The sequence below is a fragment of the Sprattus sprattus genome (genome assembly GCF_963457725.1).
Source record: "Sprattus sprattus genome assembly, chromosome: 7".
NCBI lineage: Eukaryota > Metazoa > Chordata > Actinopteri > Clupeiformes > Clupeidae > Sprattus > Sprattus sprattus.
This window is the reverse complement of record NC_137926.1, coordinates 23,920,355-23,939,443: the sequence shown is the minus strand read 5'-3', so window position 1 is coordinate 23,939,443 and position 19,089 is coordinate 23,920,355.

The window sequence follows — 19,089 nt, the reverse complement described above, 5'->3', positions numbered from 1 at the left end:
GAAATATTTGGTCTGAAATTATATGTGATGAAATTGTATTGTATGTGATGAATTAAAATGTTGTGTGATGAAATTATAATTATTATTATATGTCATGAAATTATATGTATGATGTGAACATAAATACATTTTGTAAAATACAACTTTTGAATATACTTGCTTGTTGTGCATATTTCCATACCACCTTAAAATGTTACTTGTGTGTACCCTTGGAGGACAAATAAGTACCTTTTAAGGGTACTATGGTAACTATTTGTACAGGTACATTTCAGTCATTGCAGGTACACATGTGTACCTTGATTGTTACAGATGACAAGGGTACAGAAAAGTACCTGCAAGCATGGGTACATTATTGTTCTTCAAAAGGGTACTGCCCCAGCGACAAGCATTTGTACCGACTTAGGTACACACTGGTACTTGCATTTCTTAGAGTGTATTGTGCGCTAACGTTATTGGGCGGCTGGTTGGAGAAGCGCAGTACAAGCGCACGCAGAGAATAACTTTCAAGAGCGCAGTAGCGTACTTGTTTATGGAGACGTTCTAGAGTAGGCCTAGAAGATATACAAATTATAGACACACTGAAGTCTTGGGGCAATTGTTGTTGTGAGTTTTGTCTTTTACAGTGGGAGAGGATGAAGCTACGCCATATGAATATAATTTAAATTGGGATGTCATTGAAGTTTCTGTTGTTATCATGTGAGGTGTCTCAATCCATCTCTTTCAATTTCAATTGGCTTTATTGGCATGAATGCACGATACACTGTTGCGATACACTGTTGCCAAAGCACTCAAACAATACAAAAATTGTGATAACAACAACATTAGTGATAACAACAATAGCGATAACAACACACACACACACACAGAGATCAGCATATAAAAAAATAAATAAATAAATTAAACAAAAAAAAACATCTCTCTCCATGTCGGTCTGTCTTATTTTGTACAGGTTTTTGTGTTGGACTTCCCTCCACGTCTAAACGAAAGTGTGGAATGCCAGGCCCACATGAGGGCTGAGTTCCACAGAGTGGCGACTCGCCTTGGGGTCCGCTACATGTCGATTAGTGAGCACTTCCCGTTGAATAAGTCTGAGTTATGGTGCAGGGATGGTGTAATGGCGACGGACAAACGATGCGTAAAGCAGTAATAAGAGACTTTGAGAATTTTGAAGTAGGCTAAAGCGTCAACAGATGTTAACATCAAAGGGAGTACTTTAGTTACTCCAAGACTCTGATGCGCAACAACAAAACGATAATAATAATAACAATAATAATAATAATAATAATAATAATAATAATAAATAACAATAGTAAAAGGCCTAAAATAATAATAATAACACTTAAAACTACGCTAAGTAATACATACAATAATGAAGTAAAATAAAAATAATAACATAAAACATAAATAAGCTATAAGTAAAAATAATGCACGATAAATAAACTAATATAAAAATGTCTTTGTTTTGTCCTGCATTACATTCAGCATAGTAGGTATAAGTGTAAAAAGGGTTAGGGTTAGAGTTTACGCAATAAAGGATTAGCCTTGTTCAGTTGCTCAGTACACACTGTGTGTAATGCAGGTTTGGCTCTTCCTTGCAGAAAACAAAGAACAAAACAAAACAAAATGCTGGTGGTGGCATTCCTGGTTTACCAGGATGGGGTTCAACTCCCCATGGCATTTTTGGTCTGTTCTCTTTAGGTTGTCTTTAGTTATCTTTAGTGTCAAATGTCAAAACTACTATAAAAGCTGCTGTCAACCTTGGATATAAATGTGTATTGTTTTTAAGACTGTGTGTATGTTTAAAAATAAATAAATAAAAAACAAATTAAATTCAGACAGACTATCTAAGAACTGAGAATAACAGGGACAGGGTCACACAATCAAAATCTGTGGATTCTGCCTCACTCAAGATCCTCCCTTGCTGATGCTCTGTCCTGACATTCAGTGTGGTCTCATCTTTCCGTTTTGCCAGTCTGTCCTGATCTCATCTGGGTCTGGGTCTGGGTCTGGCTCCGGCTCTTTGGATGCAGCTGATGTACTGGGCTCATCATCTGTCTGATTATATATTATTATTGTTACCATTATTATTATTACCATAATCATTAGTATTATAATGTCCACTCATCTCACATCTGGTGATCAGCACTTAAGCCTACCTGCCCTATGTGTCCTGGTCCACATTTTCCTCTGTCTGGAGGTCTGGAGGCTTGTGGCTGCTCCGCATCTTAAATGTAATGTAATTGTGAATTACATTAGTAGGCTATAATATTAGTCTGTGTTATGGAGACTATGTTGTCTGGTCAGAAATGCTTAGAAGCCACTGTGAGATCTGATTAAAAGGCCTGAGAATGATCCAAAGATGAGGTTTGTCGTAAAGGCGAGATGAATGGAATAAACACAGGTTTGTATTGAGGTAGGTGTTGTTGTGGAGACTCTTGTTTTCTGGTGAGGAATCTGTAGAAGCCGCTGTGGTGCATCTAATTAAAATGCCTGAGAATGATGTTGACTCCAGTTTTATATTTATTAATAAATTGAATTGAATGTAATGGAAATGATATAGGGTGTGTTTGTGTGTGTCTGTATGTGTGTTTAGGTCATGTATGTGTTTGTGTGTGGGTGTGTGGTTCTGCAAAGAAACAGAATACAAACTACTTAGCAATAATACTATATGAATCTCTCAATATAGGCTACAGCTAGTCACAACCTAACATTCACAATAGCATTAATCAACAAGTTTGTCATCTAACTAAATTCACACTACTACCTACATTAATCACTTATTATTACACTTATAATTACATTATATCTGCTAAACAGCACAACTTACACTAAACATATCCCATCCCTAAATCGCTAAAGAAGATTATATACATTTATAATTTAACCGCGAACGGCATTAATTAAATATACACCCGCGATCGTACAACGGATTTAAATATCAATGCTCGGTTATCTAAACACATACTGTAAGCAGAATAAACTAAGCATAATAAAGGAACATTATTAATACTTACAAGTATCTGAACGCACACGATTTAAATGATAATATTTAAACGGTAAACGTATGCAAACCAACTGCCTTCACACCAACTCTCCAGCCACTGTTCTCCTCTTCAAGCGACTGGGTACCTAAAGTGCAAACATCTTCCTGACTCCACTCTGATTGGGTGCACGAGTGGAGCCATGAGTAGGCTATGCACGCACTACAGGAATGACCCAACAACAGCGAGTGCCAAATATCAACAAATAAAACGATGCAAAGCCGTCACTACGTTGCCTATGGCTCCCTATGCTGTAAACGACTGAGACACGCTTGCAACGTGTGTCCATTTTACTATCAATTTCTGCTGTTTATACTATTCGCTGTCCTAAAATATTGAAGACAGACGTTAAAATGATTCTAGCAAGACATACCTACAGCCAAAAGTGTGATTTCTGTCAACAAATCGAGTTTCAGGAGAGCGTTTAATTGTACTTTTATTTTGACGGTATATTCTGCCGTTTCGGACTGACCGGACGTCTTATTGCCGCTACAGAAATCCTTAAATCCGCTAGTTTCACGGAACCTGAAAAGTTTGAGATTCAGGAAATGGTATCTCCCCGTAATAAAAGTTATCAAACTCTGCCTGGTCAGGCCCCTGGTGCAGCTGCAGTGGTGGGTGCCAGAGACTCAGAGAACAGGGTAAATGGAAGAGAAGAGAAAATTATAGTTTATAGTTTAAGTCTGACTGACACTTCTATACAGAAGTTACCAGAATAGTTACCAGCGACATAGAACAGAATGTCTGGATGTACTACTAGGCCTAAATATTTTCAGAGTTTGTGGCGTGTAGCGGGAGTGTGTAGAGAGGCACCCGCTATCCGCCTCTGCCCACTGCCTGCCCCAAGATCACTCACAAAGATTCCTACCTCTTATCCCATATGGATGACGCCCTCGATGACATTGGGGGGGGGGGGGGGGGGGGGGGGGGGGGGGTCCAAATGAACACCCATAATTACCCATAATTTTTTTTCTTAAAGTGCATTGCCTACAATTCTTTATTTATATATGAAAATGTGCACATTAAAGGCACCCAGTGCAACTTTATGTAAACATTCAATGAAAAATAAACATTCAATTTCTAGTCTTTTTTACATGTAGTAAGTTTCAATAACTCCATACCATTACATATCGACATTCAAGGAGCAAAGTTGAGACGTCGTTGTGTGGTGAGAACTGATAGAAAATCGTAAACAACAACAATCGCCGGTGGGGAGAAGCCATTTTTCCATTGACTGGAAGCCTGCTTTATTTATTGTAGGTTACAAAAAATTAAGAAAATGGCGGCGATTGTTGTTGTTATCGATTTTCTTTCAGTTCTCACCACACAACAACGTCTCATCTTTGCTGCTTGAATGTCGGTATGTAATGGTATGGAGTTATTGAAACTTACTACGTGTAAAAAAGACTAGAAATTGAATGTTTATTTTTAAGCCTCGAAAGTTGCACTGGGTGCCTTTAAGAACATAGTTTCGAGGACTACATTGGCCATTTTAATTCAAATCTAAAGGAATAGTGTAATTCATCTGAGACAGTGACTGCCCCTCCATTTTGTTTTAGTGAGTTGCTTACTGTTTAACTGAATTTAAACACACTTACCAGTTACAATTATGCCTTTTCTCAGTATTCAAATAAAGCGTGGTTACGCCCTTGGGTGTATTGCCCTGAGAGAAAGAGGAGAGTGTCACTAAAGCTGTCGAGCCACTGGGTTGATCTGTTTCCGTTTAAGCTAAATTCCGAGTCCAGCTGGTAGGGAGGAGGAAAACACTGATTGGCTCCTACCAGCTCCTGGCTCACTCTTAAAGAGAGGAGGAAAACACTGAGACTGAGGGTGCAGCGCCCACCCCTGGGGCACTCAGAGCGACAGCAACAACTCCCAACGCACCTGAAGACCGTGTTGCAGGTAGGGTCAATGGGGCCATGTGGTGTGTAGTGGAAGTGATATGTGTGACTGCCTGAATATCCGTACATGCTTGTCATTTGATGTACTCCCAGTGTTCTGTGCATAGAATCGTATGTCTAATGATCTAATTTGGAGGGTCCTCCCGTTATGTTAATGTCTCAGAGTATATTAAAAAAATGACAGCACAGGATAAACGCCCCGTTTTGAAAAGTGGGTATACGCAATGCTGACTGAAAAATAAGTGGGTATACTCCGTATACCAGCGTAAACCCTGGACTACACCCCTGTGAGGCAGTAATTAGAGCTGAAAAACAAACAAGAGACAGTTAGATGAATAAGCATTAATCCTAATCTTTACATCCGATCTCAATGTATAATACTGTGTATTATTGTTGTGAAGTCATTGTGAAGTTTTGGGTAACCTATTTCAGTGCCTTGCAAATGAAAGACTTGTGTGCAACTCAAGGTACATATTGAACAGATTCCATTTAAACTGATATGAATGAAGTGAAGTTAGATGAAGTGCTTGCTCATTGAACAATATTAGCTTATTCATTTTGTAAAATTTTACAGCACAGACTTTGTTATAACATTTGATTTAATGAATATCTGGTTGGGGGCAGTATTTGCAGAACAATTGATCAAAACGGGGGAAGACAAGGCTAAAGGGCTATAATGGAAACAACAGACAACAAGAGTAGGAGAATAAAGGGAATTAGATGGTAGGCTATATATAAGATATATAGTAGTAGTAGTAGTAGTATATAATGAAATAACAAAAAGTACAAGGGTGAATTTTGAGAAGTGATTTATTAAACACCAACCGTGTGGACTAATGAAACAAAACAAAAAACACAATGAAATCATCTAAAAACTTGTAAGGACAACATTTGGGGGAACTTCTGAGGTAACTGTACTGTACTACTGTTTACAATTGATTTCACTTCAACCAGATGGAGGTGGACTAATGCATCCAGTGGTGAAAAGGATGTTTCCATGTGTACACGTTTTACATTGTTACGTTACATTATACTGGTTTATACACATTTACGGGACCTGGGTAGGACACATCAATGACCTAAAGTATCTTCATTTAATCTTTAGAAATAATCCTTTAAGGAATGCTTTAGAAGAGCATTAAAACAAAACTGGACTCTGTTTCCACTTATTTTCCAAGACTGAATGTGTGCTGGATTTTGTTTTGAAAACACAGAGGCTGGTTCATTTGCAGGGGATATTCCAAGAACATTGTTGAGTGACAAACCTGAGTAAGTGGTGAACTCTCTTTATATATATATATATATATCAGAGGAGGTTCTTCCATTGAGGAAACGGAGGAAGAACCTCCCCAAACTTTTGAGAATGTATTTTTGAAATTGAACTGACTAAACTCCTTTAAAAATGCAGTTTGATATCAGTATTTAATACTATGCATATTATAATTTGTTTCCCTGAGTTAAAATAACATTAGCACCCCCTATCGTAAGAAGAAATTACTGCACGGAGGACGTCCTCCCTTTGGCTCCCATTGAAATCAATGGAATCTGTCTCTGATACTGGCGGTTCTTGGGGCTCATTCACTTACATTGCCCAGGGGAGGAAAGACCTCCCTAGTGTCTGAGTCTGCGCCAACATCGCTTAACCAATAAACAACGGATTTGGCGTTGGAGGGAGGGGATTCGGCATTAATACCAAAGAAGTTTCCCTCTTCAACCATTCTGCAGAAGGATATCGATAACATGTCACCCTTAAAAATTGTTGTAGAAAGATTGCAAATAAAGAGGACGTGCAATGGAGAACGAAGATATTGTTCATGTTTTATTGAACAAACCGTTTCATTCATTGAGTTACAGAGAGGAGGTTAGTATCAAAACAACAGGGAAACCTGATCCAAAAATCCAAGTCACTAAACCCAATGGTAAAACCGCTGCCGTATAATGCTAACTGGTAGGCGAAATACTTATAGCTCACTGGTACCATAAAAAAACAATCTGCACTGTTTTGTTTAAATCATTCATACGCCTATTGTTAGTCTGACTGTTCACGTTCAGCTGAAATTCTGAATGGAAATTGTTAATGAATGTTTCAGAACGCGATGTGTTTCGTATCTATTCTAATTAGCCTACTTGTAATTTGGGCATTGGCCTCATACTAGGCTACTTTGAGTGATAGCTGTAATAATCTGGCATAATCTGATGTTAATGTTAATAGTTCTGAAATAATGTTCTCTTACTTGTTGGCTTTGTTACTTGTTGTTTAATATTGTGGAAAGGATGTTAGTGAATGATTCAGAGCATGATGCATTTTAAATGGCATCACTTTTGGTCTTGTGTCTTAATTTTTTTTAAACTATTTCAGCTGAAAATAAAATTAGTCAAATAATAACCTTAATAGCTTTAGTAATTAAGGGGGGAAATAGGCCAAATGGTAGGCCCAAAATTTAGAATTTAGTTTTTCAAATCAAGAGTAGGCCTGATTTGACTTATTGGCTTTGCATCCTTTCCTTCTGGCCTTGTCTAGTCCAAAGACATGCAGCCCACCAGCTTTTGAAGTACAATGGTGCCACACTGGTGGCTTTGTATCAATTGTATCCCTGCCTGCTATTTTGTAGTACTGTAGTCCACAAAAACACCCTGAAACAACTTGTATCTCACATACTTATGCCACCAACGGAATAAACAGGCCAATGGCAACCAGGTGCACAGGTCTTCCTCCCTCACTTTAAAAACCACCAGCCGCCACTGATATATGTATATATACATACACACATACACACACACACACACACACACACACACATATACAGCCATGGACGAAAATGTTGGCACCCTTGCACTTTTGTCAGATAATGCACCACTACTCCCAGAAAAGTGTTGCAATTACAAATGTTTTTGCATTTACATGTTTATTTACTTAGTTTGCATTGGAAAAACACAAAAAATCTGATAAATAATGCCCAATCTGACTTTATTCCACATAAAACTCAAAAAAGGGCCGGACAAAATTATTGGCACCCTCAACTTTATAATGGGGAGAACACCCTTAAAAATAAAGAAATACAAATATCTGAAATCAATTGCTTCCTGTAACCATTAATGAGGTGTCTTACACCTCTCTACTGGAATTTCGGACCACTCTTCTTTTGCCAACTGCTCCAGGTCTCTCACATTTGAAGGGTGCCTTCTGCCAACTACTGATTTGAGATCATGCCCCAGTTGTGTTATGGGATTAAGATCTGGACTCATCTCAGTCCCACAGGACTCTCCAGTGCTTTGTCTTAACCATTTCTGGGTACTTTTTGAAGTGTGCTATGGGTCATTGTCCTGCTGGAAGACCCATGTCCTCTGACGGAGACCCAACTTTCTGACACTGGGCCCTACATTGCGCCCAAAAATGATTTGGTAGTCCTCAGATTTCCTGATGCTATGCACATAGTCAAGGCATCAGGTTCCAGAAGCAGCAAAGCAACTCCAAAACATCGGTCCAGCTCCACCATATTAGCCTGTAGGGGCCGTGTTCTTTTCTTTGAAGGCCTCATTTCGTTGTCTGTAAACTACTTTACCAAAAAGTTCTACTTTGGTCTCATCTATCTACAGGACGTTCTCCCAGAATGATTTTGGCTTCCCCAAGAAAGTTTTGTCAAACTCAAGTCTGGCTTTTTTTAGGTCTCTGTGTCAGTTTATTTGGAAGTTGTTCTAGGTTATTTATCCACCATTCAAACAATCTTTTGTTGCATTCTGTCATCAATTTTTCTCTTCCTTCCACATTCAGGGAGGTTAGTGACAATGCCATGGGCTGTAAACTTGTTGATGACACTGCGCACAGTGGACACAGGAACATTAAGATCTCTGGAGATGGACTTGTAGCCTTGAGATTGTCCATGCTTTTTTTTCTCAGACAATTTTTTGCTCTTCTTTCTTTTCCCCATGCTCAGCGCGGTATACACACAGACACAACACAAAGGTTGAGTCAACTTTGCTCCATTTTAACTGGTTGCAAATGTGATTTCTGTATTACCAGCATCTGTGGCTCGCCACAGGTGAGTTTAAATAAAGATTAAAGGAGAATTACATGCCTAAAATACAATTATTTCTTAAGGGTGCCAACAATTTTGTCCGGCCCTTTTTTGAGTTTTATGTGGAATAAAGTCAGATTTGGCATTATTTGTCAGATTTTTTGTGTTTTACCAATGCAAACTAAGTAAATAAACATGTGAATACAAAAGCATTTGTAATTGCAACTCTTTTCTGGGAGTGGTGGTGCATTATCTGACAGAATTGCAAGGGTGCCAACATTTTCGTCCATGACTGTATATAATTGGGGGGGAAAACTCCTAATAAAAGAGTCCTACAACTTCATTCTCCTAGCAAAAGAACGCCACAGGGCTCTTCTATTAGGAGGTTTACAGTACTTCCTCTGAGTTAACTTACACTGGTTGCAATAAACCACATACCCTCCGGGCTTCATCTTTTAAAAACAGAATATTTCAGAACATCAGAAATGTTGTTTACTGTTTACTGTTTATTGACCTGGTCAATTTGAGAAACCTTATTTGATTGAGTAGTGATAACCATTTTACTTTATGAAATGCTTGCTTGCAATATACAAAAGAATGAACATTTTTGATAAGTCACAAATCTTAAAAATGGTAAACGCAAGTCAAGAAACAAGATAACTTCATTAATATGAACCATTGGATGTCATTTCCATTTGATTTACCTGAACATCCCTTTTAAGTGAGACACTTTCTGCACAATTATCCAAACTCGACAGCTGTACACACTAAACACTGGCATTGAAAAGAGTGAAGGACCTCATCATTATTGAAATCTCTACAGATGTTACCTATGCACACGTTGATGAATTCTCATATTGTAATGCTGTGTAAATCTTTTCCCACATTGTGGACACTCATGGGGTTTGTTCCCTGTATGTATTAGCATATGTCTCTGCAACCCGGTCTTAATGCTAAACTGCTTTTTACACACAGTGCAAGCATACGGTTTCTCCCTTGTGTGGACTCTCCTGTGTGCCTTCAGCCTGTCTGACGTAGGAAAACATTTCCCGCAGAATTCACACTTGTATGGTCGCTCTCCAGTATGATATCGTGTATGTACCAACAATCCTCCCGAGGAAAGGAAACCTTTTCCACAGACAGAACACAGATAGGGTCTTTCACCAGAGTGCAATCGCTTATGACTAACCAGAGCTGCCCCCTGTGTGAACCCCTTGCCACAGACTGAACACCTGTATGGCCGTTCCCCTGTGTGTATACGCATGTGGCTCGCCAAAGTGCTTCTACATGTATATGTCTTACCACAAATAGCACATAGGATTCGCTCCCTTGTGTGAATCCCTTTTGTATGGGTTTTGATGTGACTAGTCAGACTCGATTTGTAATAGAAGGCTTTGTCACATTCGGTGCATGCATACCGTAGAAGCCCCCTTGTAGAGCCAGCAGCTGTGTTGACTGAGGTAGAGGCCATGTTGAGCAAGCAGCCTTGTGGTAAGGATACCCCAGGCTCTTCTCCTGAGGATGTTGGAACCTCTTGCTCACTCCTGTTGTTTACTGTGCTCTCACACTCACTCATGTCACCTGCAGGTTACAAATCATTTTAAACATGCATATCGCTTTGGGCACATCACATATACAAAAGGCAAACCCATTCTTGGTCTATGCCAGGGGTACTCAATTAGAAACCCATTCCACTCGCCAAATTTCCATTCAGTCCAGGGTCCGGAACAGTGACGGTCAAAATCCAAAAACATAACTCCAACTAAAACTTTCGAACTATGATGTGGTCTGGCCTTATTTGTGTGAAAGGTGACACTTTTTTTGTAGTTTAAACTTGGGCATAAAAGGTGTGAAGGCCAGGCGGAGGCACTGATGTAAGTGTTCATTAATGAGTGTGCTCCTGTATTTGTTTTTCATCATATTCATGGTTGAAAAGGCAGACTCACAACAGTATGTTGAGGTATGAACGCTCATGTTGTGTGACTGATCAAACTATTACACTGCATGTTGCTTGGTGTGATTGATGATGGTTTATATTTCTGCCCCTTACTTCAGAGTTCTGCGGGTATTTTTGATCAAAGTTTGCATGCTTTGTTTCACAGTGACGTTTCACGTTACCACTATTTTCAAGGGCAACTGTCTCGTTGTAGATTAAACACACCGGTTTTGTTCTCCCCACAGGCAGCACAAATGCATACTTGTCAGTCCACTCTGTTTTAAATTCGCAATTCATTGTCGGGTTTAAAGCACGCCATGTTTCAAAAAATACCGTTCACAATCTAACTTCCTGGGTTGTTGCCATTGACACACAACCTGTGCGACCCACAGAGCTCACGGACAAAATTGATAGAAAAAGATAGAAAACCACATTGAGTAGGAAAAAAAAAATATATGGCACAAAATAATGCACCAATGAAAACTTGCTTGGATCTTGATTAAATTAGAATGTTAATTTTGGCTTCAGTCCAAATTTGATTGCGTCTGGGTCCGGATCCGGACTGCGGCCCGCCTATTGAGTACCCCTGGTCTATGCAGTATATTTCAGGAACCTGGTTATTAATCACTACGAAGCTTTACTCTACCTGCAATTTCCTCACCATTGGGTTCATTCTTTTTGTCCACATTCTGTTTTTCATCCATGTTTCTAGGCTTGCCTTGATTAATGTGCCTCTGTGGATCATGTTCATCCCTATTCCCATGTTTGTCTTCTTCATCCCCATCTCCACAACTGTCTTCTTCATCCACATCTCCACATCTGTCTTCTTCATCCACATTTCCACAACTGTCTTCTTCATCCACATCACCACATCTGTCTTCTTCATCACCATCTCCACATCTGTCTTCTTCATCCACATCTCCACATCTGTCTTCTTCATCACCATCTCCACATCTGTCTTCTTCATCCACATCACCACATCTGTCTTCATCACCATCTCCACATCTGTCTTCTTCATCCACATCACCATATCTGTCTTCTTCATCACCATCTCCACATCTGTCTTCTTCATCCACATCACCACATCTGTCTTCATCACCATCTCCACATCTGTCTTCTTCATCCCCATCTCCACATCTATCCACATCACCACAACTGTCTTCTACCTTCAAGTGCATTTCTGCTTCATTCATTGACCCTTGGGTTTCATGGAGTTTTGATACAGATTTTTCAGCTTGTCCACAGGGACTTGGAGAGAAAGAAAGTGAGGAGAGAATAGTGTTCGCCATGGTAACTGAAGATGAGGAACCTGGTAAAGTACATTGCCCCCAAAAAGGGATTCAACACACTTATTCATCAGAGTATTCAGACCCTACCCTACCCTCATGCAACTGTAGTTTATTAAGAATGATATGATCAATTGCTCTGTACTTTAAACAATTGCAGTGCTATGATTTAAACTATACAGAAAATCTTTAATTGTAGGATATAGAATACATTTGCAACTGTAAAACATAATTAGCTTTACACTGCTTTTACAAGTATTACAAACTTCTATGTACATTCAATGTTCATAATATACTGACCTTTGTCTAAGGGTTCAATATTTTTGAAGTGTAGCAACAAATGTTGAACTTGTTTTGAGTTGTACACCATTTTTAGGGAATCTTCCAAGAGGGAGGGGTCGTCCTCAAACCAACAAGCTGCCTGCAAGGGTTAAAGAGTGATATTTCTGTCTAATTAAACACGAAATAATAGCCATTTCAGGTCAAAATAAAGACACGTGTAACACTTTGTACAACTTGAGAGCTTGCTTGGTGAACATCAGTCTATTCCTTATTAGTGGAAGTGTGAATGGATCAGAAAATAATCTGATTGACCTGACCAAATGACCATGACAGAATGATGATGCCAATGGGCGGGTCCACATTTTCTCATACCAGCTAAATAACAAAAAAAATGGAAATGAACAAAAAATTATGAATCCAAAGATTACACACCTGATAGAAGCTAGGCACCGGTAGTAGTTCTTCCAGTCTGCTCAGGAATTCCCAAACCAGAAACTGCAGTGCTGTGTCATATTTGTAGCCATAATGCAATGGGTAGATGTCCTGAAACAATGCAAAGGGACCATTTCATGTTTAATTACCTGGCTGTTTACTGTGTAGCTTTGTGCTCTAGGTCAGAACTCCAGAACCACTTCCCTAAATTGCTAGAAAAATAATTCCATTATGCCTCTTTAAGGATTTAGCTCCTGTGGTATTCAGAATCCTAATCAGGGTTTCCCTACTGATACGTTTGCCAGTGATTTCTATGAAGGGCACAGATTTATATTCCGAGTCTCACCTGGAAGAAATGCTCCCTGTATGTAGGACTCCGCAGGAGGGTTTGGATGAGATCCACAAAGTTTCTCACAGAAGCCTCTACTGTTCCATCTCCTACCTTTCAAAATGCAATGTTACAACAAACAGCGCATACATCAAAACAAAAAGTAGGACTGATAACAGAAAGTAATAGTGCAGAGTCTAGTGTGATACTTACACCATCAATGGAGGCTGATTCAGCAATCCAAAAGAGTCTGTCCAGGTGTGGCTGCACTATCGGGAGTGTTAATGATGGCTGGTCACAGCATAATTCTAAAATGAACTAAACACAAACATGTTTGGGTGTAACAAAAACTAAAGCACATGTCAAATTTGTCTAAAAAAATGTTTGCATTCTCACCCTTGCTCTCAGGCCAAGGCACAGTTCAACCCTTTCCTTAGGACTCAGTAGATCTGGGACAATCTCCATGACAACGGAGACAAACTCCTCCAGCCTGTTGTAGTATTCGACTTGGCGCATCTCTGCCACCTTCCACGTTAACGCTGACAGCAGCCTCAGTGGTGGGAGCCAGAGACTCAAGGAGGATTGAGGAACTACAGGAAACATATAATATTGAGGGGAAAATGTCATATACTCTGATTTAATACGTCTGTTGAGCCTTCGCTTTCTAAAAACCCTGTGGTCTTTAATCCAGATTTGGTGAAACAGCACATTGTTGCTCTGTGCTTCCCCTAGTCCACTTATTATGCAGGGAGGTCATATTTTTATATTAAGTAGGTGAGAGAGTGAGGTGCGTGATTAAGTGAGGTGTGTGTGTGTGTGGGGGGGGGGGGGGGGGGGGGATTAATGAGTTATCAGTATGGATAGTGTAAGCATACAACCAGCTCAGCACGAAGCATTACATTTACAAAATCTCAATCTCATCTCTGCCATTGCCTTCATAATCATGGTGTTTGGCTATAGGATGTTACTTTAGGGTGCTAAAGAGAAGGATACGAAAGAAGTGGTTTCCCTACTGGAACCTAAAAATTACTACATGGATAATTATATTTAATTGACCACTGAGCTAAGTGGTATCACGGAGTCACTGAGTAGCCTTTAGTGTCAAATAAAGTTGGTAATTGTTGTTTCACCATCCAAGCTTCTTTGGTAAGCTGCGATTTTCAATAAAACAATAATTTCAGTTTATGAATCTATACTTTTTAGCTCAATTTAACAATTTTTCCTAAAGTTCCGATTGGCTCGCTGAATAAAAAAGCAATTCAGCAGTTCGTATTCTGTTTGGACCCTGATGATCAAACTCATAAACCGGCATAAACTATAAAACGTAAGCAATCTAAAGGCCGCAATAATATTTCTAAGATTGAATTATTGGATGGATAGACATCAGCTTCGACGAACTCGCAAACATTTATGGTTCACAGTTGTGGGGGTTGCAAAGCAGTTAAAAGAAAAGATGGCGGACCAAACTTCATAGATGGTCGAATGTTTGGGTAGTAGCATGCTAACATTTGATAGCTGGCTCAGACACCTCACAAATACCCTAAGACGTATTTTACTATAAATGTTCACTAGACTGTCGTGTCCATTAACGCAGTCGTAGAAGCATATTTCGGCCTTAAGCATCATGTAAGCGCGGTCAATTTAAATGTACCTGGTTATAGTTATCTAGCCAGCTATTTATCGCAAGCCGTTTTACACAACATAACCTAATAAGATAGCATATAACTACTTACCCAGCTAGGTACTTAACTTAAACACATTATAACACGTTATAAGAACGATGTTCAAATACGGTTATGGAAAGCTGGAGTGATGGCACAAAATGTAACGGTAGGGTTAATAAGACTAACATTATCCACGTTATAACATATTACCCCATATGTCTAACGTTCACAAAAACCCTGAATCAGAAAGGCCAAACCTTTGACACGTTCTCGATACGCCGACATCGGGTAAAAAGTTTTCTTTCAGAAATATCGGCGAAATATCATAATAACAATTTGTAGAGAGAGGGTCTCAGATAGCGTGCATGAAAAGTTTGTGATTCGGGAAATGGTATCTCCCCGTAATAAAAGTTGTCTAAGTAAAAGTCCTTTCTGTCTGGTCAGGTGCCGCTGCAGTGGTGGGTGCCAGAGACTAAGAGGACAGGGTAAATGGAAGAGAAAAGTTTATGGTTAAAATTATGGTTTAAGTCTGACAGACATTTTTATACAGTAGTTACCAGAATAGTTACCAGCGTCATAGAACAAAATGTCTGGAAGTACTGAGCTGCTTTCCGTTTAAGCTAAATTCCGAGTCCAGCTGGTAGGGAGGAGGAAAACACTGATTGGCTCCTACCATCTCCTGGCTCACTCTTAGAGAGGAGGTAAAAACTGAGACTAAGGGTGCAGCGCCCATCCCTGGGGCACTCAGAGCGACAGCAACAACTCCCAACGCACCTAAAGACCGTGTTGCAGGTAGGGTCAATGGGGCCATGTGGTGTGTAGTGGAAGTGATATGTGTGACTGCCTGAATATCCGTACATGCTTGTCATTTGACGTACTCCCAGTGTTCTATGCATATAATTGTATGTCTAATGATCTAAATTTGGAGGGTCCTCCCGTTATGTTAATGTCTCAGAGTATTTAAAAAAAAATGTAAGCAGCCCATACAGCACAGGATAAACGCCCGGTTTTGAGAAGTGGTATACGCAATGCTGACTGAAAAAATAAGTGGGTATACTCCGTATACCCTGGACTACACCCCTGTGAGGCAGTAATTAGAGCTAAAAAAAAAAAAACAAGAGGCAGTTAGATGAATAAGCATTAATCCTAATCTTTACATCCGATCTCAATGTATAATACTGTGTGTTATTGTTGTGAAGTCATTGTGAAGTTTTGGGTAACCTATTTCAGTGCCTTGCAAATGAAAGACTTGTGTGCAACTCAAGGGTACATATTGAACAGATTCCATTTAAACTGATATGAATGAAGTAAAGTTAGATGAAGTGCTTGTTCATTGAACAATATTATTTTATTCATTTTGTAAAATTTTACAGCACAGACTTTGTTGTAACATTTGATTTAATGAATATCTGGTTGGGGGCAGTATTTGCAGGACAATTCATCAAAACGGGGGAAGACAAGGCTAAAGGGCTATAATGGACACAACAGACAACAAGAGTAGGAGAATAAAGGGGATTAGATGGTAGGCTATAGATTAGATAAGTATATAATGAAATAACAAAAAGTACAAGGGTGAATTTTGAGATGTGATTTATTAAAGACAAACCATATGGACTAATCAAACAAAACAAAAAACACAATGAAATCATCAAAACATTTTTTTAAAAAATTGGAAGGACAACATTTGGGGGAACTTCTGAGGTAACTGTACTTTACTACTGTTTACAATTGATTTCACTTCAACCAGATGGAGGTGGGCTAATGCATCCAGTGGTGAAAAGGATGTTTCCATGTGTACACGTTTTTCATTGTTACATTGTTACGTTACATAATACTGGTTTATACACATTTACGGGGCCTGGGTAAGACACATCAATAACCTAAAGTATCTTAATTTATTCTTTTGAAATAATCCTTTAAGGAATGCTTTAGAAGAGCATTTAAACAAAACTGGACTCACTCTCTCTGTTTCCACTTATTTTCCAAGACTGAATGTGTGCTGGATTTTGTTTTGAAAACACAGAGGCTGGTTCATTTGTAGGGGATATTCCAAGAACATTGTTGAGTGACAAACCTGAGTAAGTTAACTCAGAGTAAGTGGTAAACTCTCTCTTTTTATTTATATATATATATATATATATATATATATATATATATATATATATATATATACACACACACACACACACACACACACACACACACACACACACACACACACACACACACACACACACACACACACACACACACACACACACACATATATATAATTGGGGGGGAAAACGCCTAATAAAAGAGCCCTACAACTTAATTCTCCTAGCAAAAGAACGCCACAGGGCTCTTCTATTTGGAGGTTTACAGTACTTCCTCTGAGTTAACTTACACAGGTTGCAATAAACCACATACCCTCCGGGGCCGGGCTTCATCTTTTAAAAAACTGAATATTTCAGAACCTCAGCAATGTTGTTTACTGACTTCAGGTCAATTTGAGAAACCTAATTTGTTTGAGTAGTGATAACCATTTTACCTTATGAAATGCTTGCTTGCAATATACAAAACAATGGTGGTCACAAATCTTCAAAATGATAAACGCAAGTCAAGAAACAAGGTAACTTCATAAATATTAACCATTGGATATCCAGGTATTTTATTTACCTGAACATCCCTTTTAAGTGTTAAAAGACACTTTCTGCACCATTATCCACTTTCTTCACAATTATCCAAGCTCTACAGATGTGTACACTAAACACTGGCATTAAAGAGTGAAGGACCTCACCATTACTGAAATCTTTACAGATGTTACCTATGCACACGTTGATGAATTCTCATATTGTAATGCTGTGTAAATCTTTTCCCACATTGTGGACACTCATGGGGTTTGTTCCCTGTATGTATTAGCATATGTCTCTGCAACCCGGTCTTAATGCTAAACTGCTTTTTACACACAGTGCAAGCATACGGTTTCTCCCTTGTGTGGACTCTCCTGTGTGCCTTCAGCCTTTCTGACGTAGGAAAACATTTCCCGCAGAACTCACACTTATATGGGCGCTCTCCAGTATGATATCGTGTATGTACCAACAATCCTCCCGAGGAAGGGAAACCTTTTCCACAGACAGAACACAGATAGGGTCTTTCACCAGAGTGCAATCGCTTATGATTAACAAGAGCGTCCCCCTGTCTGAACCCCTTGTCACAGACTGAACACTTGTATGGCCGTTCCCCTGTGTGTATAATCATGTGTTTCACCAAAGTGCCTGTACATGTAAATGTCTTACCACAAATAGCACATAGGATTCGTTCCCTTGTGTGAATCCCTTTTGTATGGGTTTTGATGTGACTAGTCAGACTAGATTTGTAATAGAAGGCTTTGTCACATTCGGTGCATGCATACCGTAGAAGCCCCCTTGTAGAGCCAGCAGCTGTGTTGACTGAGGTAGAGGCCATGTTGAGCAAGCAGCCTTGTGTTGAGGATGCCCCAGGCTCTTCTCCTGAGGATGATGGGACCTCTTGCTCACTCCTGTTGTTTACTGTGCTCTCACACTCACTCATGTCACCTGCAGGTTACAAATCATTTTAAACATGCATATCGCTTTGGGCACATCACATATACACAAGGCAAACCAATTCTTGGTCTATGTCAGGGGTACTCAATTAGAAACCCAATCCACTCGCCAAATTTCCTGGCGCTGATGTAAGTGTTCATTAGCGAGTGTGCTCTTGTATTTGTTTTTCACCATATTCATGGTTGAAAAGGCAGACTCACAACAGTATGTTGAGGTATGAACGCTCTTGTTGTGGGACTGATCTAACTATTACACTGCATGTTGCTTGGTATGATTGATGATGGTTTATAGTTCTGCCCCTTACGTCAAAGTTCTGCAGGTATTTTTGTTCGAAGATTGCATGCTTTGTTTCATAGTGACGTTTCACGTTACCACTATTTTCAAGGGCAACCGTCTCGTTGCAGATTAAACACATCGGTTTTGTTCTCCCCACAGGAGAATACTTGACAGTCCACTCTGTCTTAAATTCGCGATTTTTGAACTCAACTTTTCGTTTTTTTGTCGGGTTTAAAGCACGCCATGTTTCGTTTGCTGAAAAAAAAGAAACCGTTCACAAATCTAACTTCCTGCGTTGTTGCCATTGACACACAACCTGTGTGACCCACAGAGCTCACGGCCAAAATTGAGTGAGTAAGTT